Source organism: Dendropsophus ebraccatus, chromosome 7 (assembly GCF_027789765.1).
Source record: "Dendropsophus ebraccatus isolate aDenEbr1 chromosome 7, aDenEbr1.pat, whole genome shotgun sequence".
In the NCBI taxonomy this organism is placed as follows: Eukaryota; Metazoa; Chordata; class Amphibia; order Anura; family Hylidae; genus Dendropsophus; species Dendropsophus ebraccatus.
The window spans coordinates 114554451-114568333 of NC_091460.1; positions in this window are offsets into that span (position 1 = coordinate 114554451).

A 13883-nucleotide genomic window follows, 5' to 3' on the forward strand; every position below is an offset into this window, starting at 1 on the left:
AGCAGGGACCTTACTCCTCATGTATGGATAATTATATGTATATCTCTGTAAGGTCTATTTTTTGTCTATGTATGTACCCCCAGAATTGTAAAGTGCTGCGTAATCTGTTGGCGCTATATAAATAAAAATTATTATTATTTATTATTATATAAGACTTTCCACTGAGCCAAACCGATGACCTACTACTTGGATTTAAGGCATAACATTTCATCTGACATTGTAAAAAATGTCCCCTTATTATACCACCCATTAAAGAAAATCCAGAGAGTTAAATGACAAAATCTGGCAAAATGTTATTTTGGTCCCCTGTTCTCTTGCAGTTCCTGTGTCGTCACAACCCGGCAGGAACTACCCTATCAGCCAGCCTTTTCAGAAACTGACCCACTAACCAGGCTTTTCTGAGTAGGGTAATAACATCATTGGACCAGGAGTTACAAGAGACTGGAGAGTGACCGGGAGCAGTGAACCTGCACTGTGAGGGCACAGGTAAGTATGGATTTCAGTGTACCAAACTGCCTAATTTGCTAGGGAAAATACACACTATAGGGACATAACAGTAGGTTAGATGCATCTACCCTGCTGTTTGTTTCCCTTTAAAGCGACTCTGCACCCACAATCTACACCCCCGCTCCCCCCGCGCAAACCGCTTGTACCTTCAGATAGCTGCTTTAAATCGAAGATCTGTCCTGCGGTCCGTTTGGCAGGTGATGCAGTTATTGTCCTTATAAACAACTTTTAAACTTGCAGCCCTGTGCCAAACGGCCGTGGCCTAGAGTGTGTGTGTGCATTAGGCTGGCACAACCTCTCTGTCCCTCCTCTCCACCCTCCTCATCATTAGGAATGCTCCAGGCAGATTTTCTACTATTCATCCCCTGTGTCAGCACAGCACATGGGCTGGATCGTTAATGCACCTGTGCAGTTTTCACTGCAGAGGAATAGGAAAGAGGGTGGGGAGGAGGGACGGAGGGGTGGTGCAAAGTTAGAGCTCAGATACTCCATGCCACGGTCGTTTGGCACAGGGCTGCCATTTTAAAAGTAGTTTTTTAGGACAATAACTGCATCACCTGCCGAATGGCCCCCAGGACAGATCTTGGATTAAAAGCAGCTATCCGAAGGTACAAGTGGTTTGGGGGGGACAGATTGTGGGGACAGAGTCGCTTTAAGGATAGGTTACAAGATGCAATAATCATTACAAATCATTCATTTATTAATGATGATCATAATTATTGCTGTAAATGTTCCAAAAAAACTACTAAGCATTGGTAAACCTTGGCTTCTGCACAATAAAGGAAAATTTCGCCTGGCAAAAAAGTACAAGAGATGTGTCACTATACAGAAAATGCTCTGATAATGGAGGTACAGTAAATTTTCTTTGATGGTTTTAAAAGAGCTACCTTTAAATGCAACTTCAGTCTGGGACAACGGTCTGCCGTTATACAGGCGTTTATGCCTAAATTTTCGCAGAAAAAAAAGTTAGAAAGTTAAAAATCTGACAGCCGTTTCTCCTGACCATGCCAAATACATGCACACTTAGAAGAGCATACACGTGTTAGGAATAGTGAGAGGGTGGTGGTTTCTTTCTCTTCAGAACAAAAGAATCGTTATTTTGAAATCCAGTGGCCTGATCCTTCTCATCTCCAACATCTGCCATTTGGGAGAACTGTTGCAAAACTACAATTCCTATCATGCATGATGGGAATTGTAGTTTTGCAACAGCTGGAGGGAAGAAAGTTCCCCATCAGAGATGAGTGAACCGGGTTCGGGTTCGAGTCGATCCGAACCCGAACGTTCGGTATTTGATTAGCGGGGGGGCTGCTGAACTTGGATAAAGCTCTAAGGTTGTCTGGAAAACATGGATACAGCCAATGACTATATCCATGTTTTCCACATAGCCTTAGGGCTTTATCCAAGTTCAGCAGCCACCGCTAATCAAATGCCAAAAGTTTGGGTTCGGATCGACTCGAGCATGCTCCAGGTTCGCTCATCTCTATTCCCGATCCCTGAAGTAGATGTTAAGCTCTGCCAAATTTAGTGGGTTTGGTCACCACAATTGATGTATGTGGCTAATTTGAGGGTGGCACTAAATTGCCATGTTTCTCACTTCTAACAACATTTATGTTCCATGACTTTGTGCCTTGCATATAAATGGATTTTCCCATAAGAACATTTGGTAAGTTAGAGGCCGATGCTTCCTATTAACTAATGACATTATAAACCACCATATCATAATAAGATAAAAAAACAAAACAAAAAAAAAACAAGACCTTATGTGATTTATCAGTCATAATAAAATTCATGTGCCAAAGCTTCCGGGATTCTTTTGTGTTCTGCTCGGGAGTATGCATCTTAAAGTAGAAACTTCCTACCATGCGTATGCTCGGAGTATAGTCATGCATGTGATAATGTTATATAAATCAGAAAATTGTATGGTTAGCAATGTTTAAACCAGAGCCTCCTGGGTTTCAGTGTAAAATGTTTAAGGGTGCGTTCACATGTACAGGATCTGCAGCAGATTTGATGGCGCAGATTTGAATCTGCATATTCAAAGCAAATCAATTCTGGGCCATCAAATCTGCTGCATATCTGCGCCATCAAATCTGCTGCAGATCTGCTGCAGATCCTGTACATGTGAACGCATGTGTAACATGTTTAAATCATTAAACTGGTGTCTTTGGTGACAGCATGGCCTTCAGTCAACTCTACAGATCCGTCTCTCTACTGTTACACCCCTGATTATTTTTGGTTCAAGATTTTGGGGGATCAATTAACCAGTCATTGAAAAGAAAGTGAATTATACTGTCTGAGTGTGCGTTCACACGTACAGGATCTGCTGCGGATTCGCAGCAGATCCGCAGCAGATTTCATTTAATTAACTGAACACAGCATCAAATCTGCACCATCAAATCTGCTGCGGATCCTGTAGGTGTGAACGCACCCTGAAACTAGAACAATGTATAGCTAGCCAGCCACTCTTAATTGGCATTAGCATTAGCATTGGGGCTCAGGAGCTTCCAGTGAAAACTCTGATTTTTTTTTCCCCCAAAGGCAATAAATATATGACATATAAACAAAAAAAAACATAATAAAATGCTAAACAATAGAAAACTCTACTAACAAATAATAATAATAATATACCTACCTTTAGGGTTTGTACAACACTGTTCTTTTCTCGGCATCCAGTCCCACACAATGTCGTCTATGTATCTTGAAGTTATAAAACCAGTAGGACCCTGAAATCATCATAATTAATGTGCCCAATGTCTCCTTTAAACCGTTACTGTGTATACGGATAGACAAAGCACAGGCTGGTTTATTTACAAAACTGTACGGCTGTGTTACCCCACGTGACACTTAAGACACTGAAAGGATCTGTAATGGATTAGGATTATATAAGATTCTGAAACAAATACTCTACAGACTTTTCCTTAAGAGCCATCTAGCCCACAGAGAACATTACTTTAAGTGACTAGATGCAGAATTTTATGACATGGTAAAAAAAATCATGAGAACTTTACAAACTAGGCTACAGTATATGTTTATACCATTCAGACTGGACTATCACAACCAGGCAATACTAGGCATGGGCAGCAAATGATGGGGATTGTTCTTCCCATGAAATTTTGTTAGGTATACTGGATATTGTAAAATACTGTTACAATGAGAAGAAGCCAGCATCAGGGCTCATTGCTCCATATGCAACCACTAGTGGATATCAGCCAACCTACAAAAACGACTATATAGAAAGAGCAGGTCACAGCGTAGACAGACGGTAACAGATTGGTTCCAAAGTGCTTTATTTTGAATCCCGCATTATACAAAATAGCAATGTTTTGGCAGGTAAAGCTGCCTTATGAAGTCTAAACATAAACGTACTATATATATATATATATATATATATATATATATATATATATATATATATATATATATTAGTGTTGCCTTGGATTACGAGCATAATTCGTTCTGGGACCGTGCTTGTAATCCAAATCCACTCTCAAACCAAAGCAAATTTTCCCATAAGAAATCACTGAAATGGAGACAATTGGTTCCACACCCCAAAAGTAATCATTTTTTTTAAATTCTGAATAACAAGTAGAACAGATGAAACAAAATATTAACAACAGCTGAATATGTGATATTATAAGTTACTGTACAGTATAGCAATCAGCATGGGGAGTATATTGTACAGTAGGGCAGAAAACTGAAAAATAGTAGCAGTTTGTAGATACAGGATGGAACTGCAGATCCCCATAATGCAGTAGTGTAGTACAACAGGCTAGAATAGAGAAGCAGGGCTGCTGTCAGAGGTCTGTGTGGTCGCATGACAGCAGTGGGGAAGGGGTGTGTTCAGCATGGACCAATTAGGAAGTGAGAACCACAGAGCTATGCAGGAGGACAGTGACAGAAACGTTTCTATTGAGCAGTATGAATGGCTGAGTGTGAGTGCAGGCACATTACAGCAGCAGTGTGTATAGCTGAGTGTGAGTGCAGGCACATTATAGCAGCAGTGTGTATAGCTGAGTGTAAGTGCAGGCACATTATAGCAGCAGTGTGTATAGCTGAGTGTAAGTGCAGGCACATTATAGCAGCAGTGTGTATAGCTGAGTGTGAGTGCAGGAACATTATAGCAGGAATGGATAGGATGGGAAACACAAGGACTGACAGAGACTGCAGGGAGCACAAAGGAATAAGCAGGGCAGATGTGGGCACATACACGCAGCGCTCTCTGTCTGGGGAGAGAGGGGATACAGCTGTGAAGAGATTACCCCCACATTCCTGTCCCCTGATGCAAGCCCCAGCCTGAAGGGGATCTGCTATGATTTAGAAGGTGAGGGAGACTTCCAGGGTCAGAGTACAGTGCTGTAGACCCCGCTATGCAGACCATGCCCCTCCCTCCCCTTCCCACCCAGTACAGGGAGCTCTTAAACCAAAGCAAAGCTCTTAAACCAAGTTACAATTCTGAAAAACTGTGAGCTTATCTTGCAAAATGCTTAATCCAAGTTACTCTTAAACCAAGGTACCACTGTGTGTGTGTGTGTGTGTGTGTATATATATATATAATGTGGTATATTACAGGGTCAAGTTATTAATGGGATCTATGTGTCTCCCAGGTTCCTAGCATATGCAGAGGATAGCTATCTGGGAAGGGTTAATTTCTAAAACTCTTACCTATGTCTTGATTAGGTGCACCTGGCTAGGTATGTTTTAGAGCCAGGCTGTGCTGTTCACTGGGTCTCTTAGGGCCCTATTCCACAGTAACGATAATCGGCCGGATCGGCCCTATTTGGCCCGATTCGGCCGATTATTGTTCGGTGAAATAGAGAGAACGATCAGCCGATGATCGTGTTATTGGCTGATCGTTCATTTAGGGCCATGCGTAAAATCATCGTTCCCCCACCGCGCATCGCTACGGTTGAATAGCGGTGCGTGGCGGGCGACCGACGATTTGACAAGCAGCAGCATCATCATACATTACCTGTCAGGTCTTCTTCTCCGCGCTGTCTTCATCCCCGGGTCCAGCGCGCTCTATCTTCAGAATGGCCGGTCGGCTGACGGAGCGCTCAGCCAATCACAGGCCGGGACCGCCGCGTGTGGCCTGTCGGCTGACCGGCCGTTCTGAAGTTAGAGCACGCGGGACCCGGGGATGAAGAAAGCGCGGTGAAGAAGACCTGACAGGTAATGTATTACTGCAAGGGCTGCAAGGACATCGGTAACAATGTCCTTGCAGCCCTCGCTCAACGATCATCGGGCCTTGGAATAGGCCCAATAAACGAGCGGCGATCTATCAGATCGCCGCTCGTTTACATCGTTGATCGGGCCCTCCTCGGCCCGTGGAATAGGACCCTTAGCCTGCCCAGTTGAAAGACCCTACTCTTATTCGAGCAAGGGAAAATGTTAAGGAAATAAATGGCCAACTGGTGTACCCAGGTCTCCCGCTTGGTTTTCCTCACATGGCTGTACAAAATGACTTGCTGTATCGGGTAGACAAACAAGGTGAGGATATAGTGGAACAACTAGTAGTACCTAAGCCATTTAGGAAAACGGTCTTAGATCTAGCACATGGGCATCTATTGGGTGGACATCTTGGTGTGGAAAAAACAAAAGAGCGTATTCTAAAGCGTTTTTTCTGGCCTGGGCATATAGCAGAGATTAAAGATTACTGTGCTTCTTGCCCAGAGTTTTAGTACACAGCCCCTTCCTCCAATTACCGGAGCCCCTTGGTACCTTTACCCATTGGTGAAGTGCCATTCGAACGGATAGCTATGGATCTGGTTGGCCCTATGGTTAAATCGGCACGAGGACAACAGTACATATTGGTAATATTAGATTATGCCACCAGATATCCAGAAGCTATACCGTTACGGAATACAGCTGCAAAAACCATTGCAAGGGAGTTGGTACAGGTGTTTAGTAGAGTGGGGATACCTAAAGAGATCCTGACTGATCAGGGCACACCATTTATGTCCAAGGTTACCAAAGAATTATGTCGACTCTTTAGAATTAAACACCTCCGTACATCAGTCTATCATCCACAAACTGATGGTTTGGTGGAAAGATTTAATAAAACCCTCAAAAATATGCTGAGAAAAGTGGTGGATAGGGATGGAAGGGATTGGGACTGTCTGCTTCAATATCTAATGTTTGCGATTAGGGAATTACCACAGTCTTCAACTGGTTTTTCACCTTTTGAACTACTTTATGGTAGGCACCCAAGAGGTCTACTAGACTTGGCAAAAGAGACCTGGGAGCAGCAATCCACCCCTTATCGCAGCTTGATTGAGCATGTCTCTTTGATTCAGGACCGAATCAAAGCAGTCATGCCTCTAGTTCGGGAACACATGCAGCAAGCACAGCAGGTTCAAAGTAAGATCTATAATAGGGGTGCTAAGCTTCGTAGTTTTAATCCTGGTGACCGTGTACTTGTGCTAATTCCCACTGTAGAGAGCAAATTTCTTGCTAAGTGGCAAGGACCATTTACCATTGTTGGAAAAGTGGGTGAAGTGAACTATAAGGTTCACCAGCCTGGAAAGTGAAAACCAGAAAAATCTACCATGTTAATTTGATAAAACCATGGAAAGACAGAAAGTCTTTGGTGGTAGATCTTCCTATAAAACCAGCCCAGGTTTGTTTTTTACCTAAGGTGAGAATCGCAGAGTCTTTATTCCCACATCAGACGCAGGAAGCACGAGAGTTCATAATGCGAAATAAAGACTTTTTCTCACAACTTCCAGGACTGACACATGTAATAAAACATGATATTGTCACCGAGCCTAGTGTTAAAGTAAAATTAAAACCTTATCGTGTTCCTGAAGCTAGGCGTGATGTAATTATAAAAGAAATTAACACAATATTGGACTTGGGGGTAATAAAAGAGTCGACAAGTGAGTGGTCGAGTCCAATAGTTTTGATCCCTAAGGCTGATGGGTCAATCAGGTTTTGCAATGATTACCGCAAACTGAACTCTGTCTCTATATTTGATGCCTACCCAATGCCAAGAGTAGACGAGCTTACAGAGAAGCTGGGTAATGCCCGTTACATATCCACACTTGACCTAACTAAAGGTTACTGGCAAATACCACTAACAAAAAGTGCCAAGGAGAAGACTGCTTTTTCTGCACCAAGTGGTCACTACCAGTACACCATATTGCCTTATGGCCTGCATGGGGCTCCAGCAACATTTCAGCGTATGATAGACAAGTTTTTAAAATCCCATACCCAGTATGCTTCAGCATATTTGGATGATGTTGTGATACACAGTGCTGATTGGGAGGCCCACCTACAGAAAGTGCAAGCTGTGGTGGACTCACTAAGACAGGCGGGTTTAACAGCAAATCCCCCAAAATGTGCAATAGGCTTAGAAGAAGCAAAGTATTTGGGTTATATTATTGGTCGGGGCGTGATTAAACCTCAACTAAATAAAACAGAAGCCATACAACAATGGCCTAGACCATTGAATAAAAAACAGGTAAGGGCTTTTTGGGGAATTGCTGGGTACTACAGGAGATTTATTCCTAATTTTGCATCCATTGCAGCTCCCTTAACAGACCTTACAAAAGGGAAGAACTCTGATGGTTAAATGGACACCGGAGGCAGAGGCAGCGTTTCAGGCTCTAAAGCAAGCCCTGTGTTCCCAACCAGTATTGATCTGCCCCAATTTTCAGAAGCCCTTTACAGTACAAACGGATGCCTCAGATACAGGCCTAGGGGCAGTATTATCACAAATAGTTGATGGGGAAGAACACCCAGTATTATTTATCAGTCGTAAACTAAACGACCATGAGAAGAGATATGCCACTGTAGAGAAAGAGGCTTTGGCAATCAAGTGGGCCCTTGACTCCCTCAGATACTATTTGCTTGGGAGAGAGTTCCACCTTATCACCGATCATGCCCCCCTGAGGTGGATGCAAAATAACAAAGAAAAGAATAGCAGAGTGACCCAGTGGTTTCTTGCCCTCCAACCCTATAGGTTTACCGTCCAGCACAGGCCTGGTAGCCTCCAAGCTAATGTGGATGGTTTATCTCGCAATTATTGTTTGATGAACCACAGTGCTCAACCCTATAGGTTTACGCAAAGGAGGGGGGGCATGTGGTATATTACAGGGTCAAGTTATTAATGGCATCTATGTGTCTCCCAGGTTCCTAGCATATGCAGAGGATAGCTATCTGGGAAGGGTTAATTTCTAGAGCTCTTACCTATGTCTTGATTGGGTGCACCTGGTTAGGTATGTTTTAGAGCCAGGCTGTGCAGTTCACTGGGTCTCTTATGCTGCGTTTACACAGACAGATTTATCTGATAGATTTTTTAAGCCAAAGCCAGGAATGGATTAGAAAAGAGGAGAAATCTCAATGTTTCCTTTATAACCCATTCTCTGTTTATAGTCTGTTTCTGGTTTTGGCTTCCAAGATCTGTCAGATAAATCTGTCTGTGTAAATGCACCATCAGCCTGGGGAGGGAGACAAACTGGATCTCCCAGAGAGACATTGCTGAAAAACGCAAGTATACAGGTTGCTTTATTGTGTTTGGCTGGGCTGAGGCTCGCTCAGTTTGGTCCTGTAGTTAGGGACTGTATTTCTGTTTAGTTAGCGCCTGGACAAGGCTAGAAATTTCTGTTTATGATTTGTGTTTGTATATAAGCAACTTGCACAATAAAACTGGCAAGGAAGCCAGTTTAAACATACTGCTGTGTCCTGAGTATTCCGTGTTGGTGTGCCAAGTGGACTGGATGACTGTCCTGCCTTTTACCCCAGAAAATTGTGTTCCTGTAAGCCTGGTGTGTTAAAATATATATATATATATATATATATATATATATATATATATATATATATATATATATACACCAGTTACAGGTGCCACAGTTACAGGTCCCACCTCAACACCTTCCTTGACATTATTCTGAACATAAGCTTAAGGTGAGCGAGGCAGCTACTACTCCGTTATCAATTAAAGGGTACCCCAGCGATTTTTTTTTTTTTTTTTTTTTTTTTTTTCTTCTTTTAAATAAAATGGTGTCAGAAAGTTATATAGATTTCTAATTAACATATATAAAAAAATCTCAAGTCTTCCATTACTTATCAGCTGCTGTCTGTCCTGCAGGGAGTGGTATATTGTTTCCAGTCTGACACAATGCTCTCTGTTGCCACCTCTGTCCGTGACAGCAACTGCCCAGAGCAGTAGCAAATCCTCATAAAAAAACCCTCTCTTGGTCTTCAGGCTGGAAAGAATACACCACTTCTTGCAGGACATACAGCAGCTGATAGGTACTGAAAGACCGGAGATTTTTTTAATAGACACAAATTACAAATCTATATAACTTTCTACAACCAGTTAATTTAAAGATCCCCCCCCTTAAATGTTATTGTTCTATGAAGTTCTTTTCCCCTTTGTTCTTCTGGTTTAGGGAGCACATACACTATATCACATCTGCTCCTTTATTTGTGTGACCCAAAGGTGTCTGCACAGCCATCCAGTATATTATTTCAGCATTCAAAGTTCACGTAATATAAATGTAAATTATTTTTACGTTTCCAGTTGCTAGACATGTGCATTCAGTGATGGAGAAGGAGATTACAGCAGTTACCATTACCATGCATATTAACCTGTCTGGTGAGGCGCTGCTCAAAAAAAATAGGTCACAGTCTTAATATGTGTTTATCCATGTGAGGTAAATCGTGTCAGTAAGCAGGTAACTGTACTTAAGACGCTATTAATACCAAAAGGTCAAGAGCTCGAAATATTTAAAATATATTTACAGGATCCTAAATACAGATGTGAGGCGTTTCATAGACAGATGATTGATATAAGAAACCTTTATATTACCAGTTTTAAAGGGAAACTCTCAGAAGGTAAGAAGAATCTAACCTGCTGACATGTCCTTATTGTGTATTGTCTCTTACCTTCATTCTTGGTGCTGTTTCTGTGATATTAGGTGCTTAATCTTTATGTAATTAGGTGTTTTTATTACACTGGGGGAGGGACTACCACCCAATGCATTGTTATGCCCCTGGCTGGCCCGTCCTTCCTAATAAATATCAGCAGAGCCAGCTGGGGAGGATCGGTGCACTGGGGGCGGGACTACCAACCAATGCATTGTTCCGTTCCTGGCTGGCCTGTCCCTCTTAATGAATATCAGCAGAGCCAGCTGGGGCACATCGGTGCACTGGGGCCCCCATTGCACCAAAATGCCTAATGAGCAGAAAGATTAAACCCCTAAAAGCACGGAAACCGCACCAAGGATGAAGGTAAGAAACTTTCCTTCATCCTCAGGCCCCGTGCTATAGAGGGACATATTAGCAGGTTAGATGCTTCTAAGTTTCTGATAGTTTCCCTTTAGGGTCTGTTTACACATACAGACTCGCAGCCAAATCTTGCTGCGAGTTTTGCAGCGAGATCTGCTACGAGTCAAGGTCCTGGCAGGTCCCAGTACTACATACTCGCAGCGGTCTTTCAGAGCCGCTGCACCGCTTTCAGACCGCTGCAAGTATGTAATGCAGCTCGCAGCAAGGTTTCGGCTAGGACCACAGTGAAGGAGCCAGTCACTGTGGAAACCAGGAAGTGGAGTAACCTTCAAGCCAGATTATAATCGGAGTGGGGAATAATACTTCTAAAGAGTAATTTGCTAAGACTGGCATTTCTTGAGTGCAAACATAATGATAAATTCGACCCTATGTGTTTTAATTCCCTAACCTCTCCTCAAATTTTATAGATGCAGAAAAACAGACCATATTTTTGGTCCAAAAAAAGGTCTAAAAACACAACAGAAAATGGTCCAAATGCCTGAAGATGACTGAAAACCATCAGAAAACTTTAGAATTTTTTCATAATAAAATCAAATTTATTTTCCAGGCAACATTTTCAGAATAAAAAATCCATTGCATATATGTTTATGAGTCAGGTCCGTGTATCTCTATATGCCATGAAAAAGAAATAAAAAAAAAAAAAGGGCCATTCCATCCAAACTGAACCTTTCATAACACCCGTAACACCTAGTTAAACCTAGTAAAACTGCAATTTAAACACAAGTTATAAATATACATTAAGGGGGAGATTTATCAAAGGGTGTAAAATTTAGACTGGTGCAAACTATCCACAGCAACCAATCACAGCTCAGCTTTACGCAGTGCTGAAAGGACAGCTGAGCTGTGATTGGTTGCTATGGGCAGTTTGCACCAGTCTAAATTTTACACCCTTTGATAAATCTCCCCCTAAGAGTTTTAAAGGGGTATTCCCCCCAAAATTATTTTTGCATTAATACGCTGCCCACCCGTAGCTTTCCATCTTTCCCATATAAAGTTATTACGGATTTTGCACAGTTTTGCTGTTATCCAGCTGCATTCACCCCCACCGATTGCATAGAATCATCAGACCTCAGTCCACACCGACACACGCTCCCTGCTCCTGGCCCCCACCCTCCGTGTCGGCATCACGTGTCCTCAGTCCCAGCACAGTGAAGTGACTGAGAACACTGATGCGGTGGCTGCTGTTACAGAGGGAGACAGTGATCAGCGCAGCTAACAGCAGCCACCCGGTCACCCCCGGCCCAGAGCTCACCCGCTGTGTCCAGAGCCTCCCGGCACCCGCAGCACACAGCCCCCCCCCCATCACCCGTGGCATCCCTCACTCACCCGTGGCATTCCTCACTCACCCGTGGCATCCCTCACTCACCCGCCCGCGGCAATCTCCGCCCCCCCCGCGATCGCCCGCGACTAGCTCCGCCCCCGCGATCACCCGCGGCAAGCTCCGCCCCCCCCGCGATCGCCCGCGGCAAGCTCCGCCCCCCCCCCCCCCCCCCGCAATCGCCCGCGGCAAGCTCCGCCCCCGAGATCGCCCCGCGACAAGCTCCGCCCCTCGCAACTCGGCTCTGCTACGCCGTCACCGCCAACTCAGCTCTGCTACGCCGTCACCGCCAACTCAGCTCTGCTACGCCGTCACCGCCAACTCAGCTCTGCTACGCCGTCACCGCCAACTCAGCTCTGCTACGCCGTCACCGCCAACTCAGCTCTGCTACGCCGTCACCGCCAACTCAGCTCTGCTACGCCGTCACCGCCAACTCAGCTCTGCTACGCCGTCACCCCCAACTCAGCTCTGCTACACCGGCATCCCCAACTCAGCTCTGCTACAATTTCCCCCAACTTAGCTCTGCTACGCCGTCACCGCCAACTCAGCTCTGCTATGCCGTCACCGCCAACTCAGCTCTACTACGCCGTCACTTCCAACTCAGCTTTGCTACCCCGACACCGCCATCTCAGCTCCTCAGCTCTGCTACACCGACATCTCAGCTCTGCTACACCGTCCCCCCATCTCAGCTCTGCTACACCGACACCGCCATCTCAGCTCTGCTACACCGTCCCCCATCTCAGCTCTGCCACACAGTTACCGCCATCTCAGCTCTGCTACACAGTCACCGCCATCTCAGCTCTGCTACATCGTCACTTTCAACTCAGCTTTGCTACACCGACACCGCCATCTCAGCTTTGCTACACCGACACCGCCATCTCAGCTCTGCTACACTGTCATCATCTCCTTCATTGTCTCAGCTCTGCTACTTCACCATCATCAGGCAGAAGCATTGCATGATGGGAAATGTAGTTTCCTATCTTGGATATAGATCGGCTTTTAGAAAAACTTGTAACTCAGGAACGGCAGTAGCTAGAAAGGCTAGAAAGGGAGACGTCTCAAAATACTCAGGGGGACTTGGTGAGTAAGACCAGCTGGGTTTGGGAGCATTTCATTTTTTTAAGCTCTTGGGGGGAGTACCCCTTTAATGTATATTTATACATTTTGTGGTTAAATTGAATTTTTTTTTATTAGCTGTTTAAAAAAAAGTTTAACTAGGTGTTACAAAAGGTTCAGTTTGGATGGAATGGCCCAAAAGGGTAAAACAATACAGCAATTTTCTTTTTTCACACACTTTTTCTACAGTCTCTAGGCCATTACTTTTCAGGGAAGGACTAATTATTGGTCTAAGACACATTCACTTTAAGGGTATGTTCACATGATGTAAACTCTGGACAAAAATATGTCTGCAAATTTTGAGAAAAATTATGGTCGTAATTTCAATAATAGAAATTGCCCTATTGAAGTTAACTGAACATATTGTCCTTTTTTAAATTAGACGTAATTTTTCCCCCTAATTTAGGCCTGATTTTACTTTGCAAGAACATACCCTAAATAAGAGAATACAATTGTTTGAACTTCATCTTAATCTGACAGTAATAAGGCCCCATTCACACTACTATGGCCCTTTTTACAGTCAGGAAAACTTTCAGGAGGCTTCAGGAAACCACCAGTGTTTTCTGGCCAAAAAAACAAAATAGTAACAAAAAAATCATTAAAAAAAAAAAACATACTCAAAGGCAAATTTGCTCCTAGTTGGCGTCTC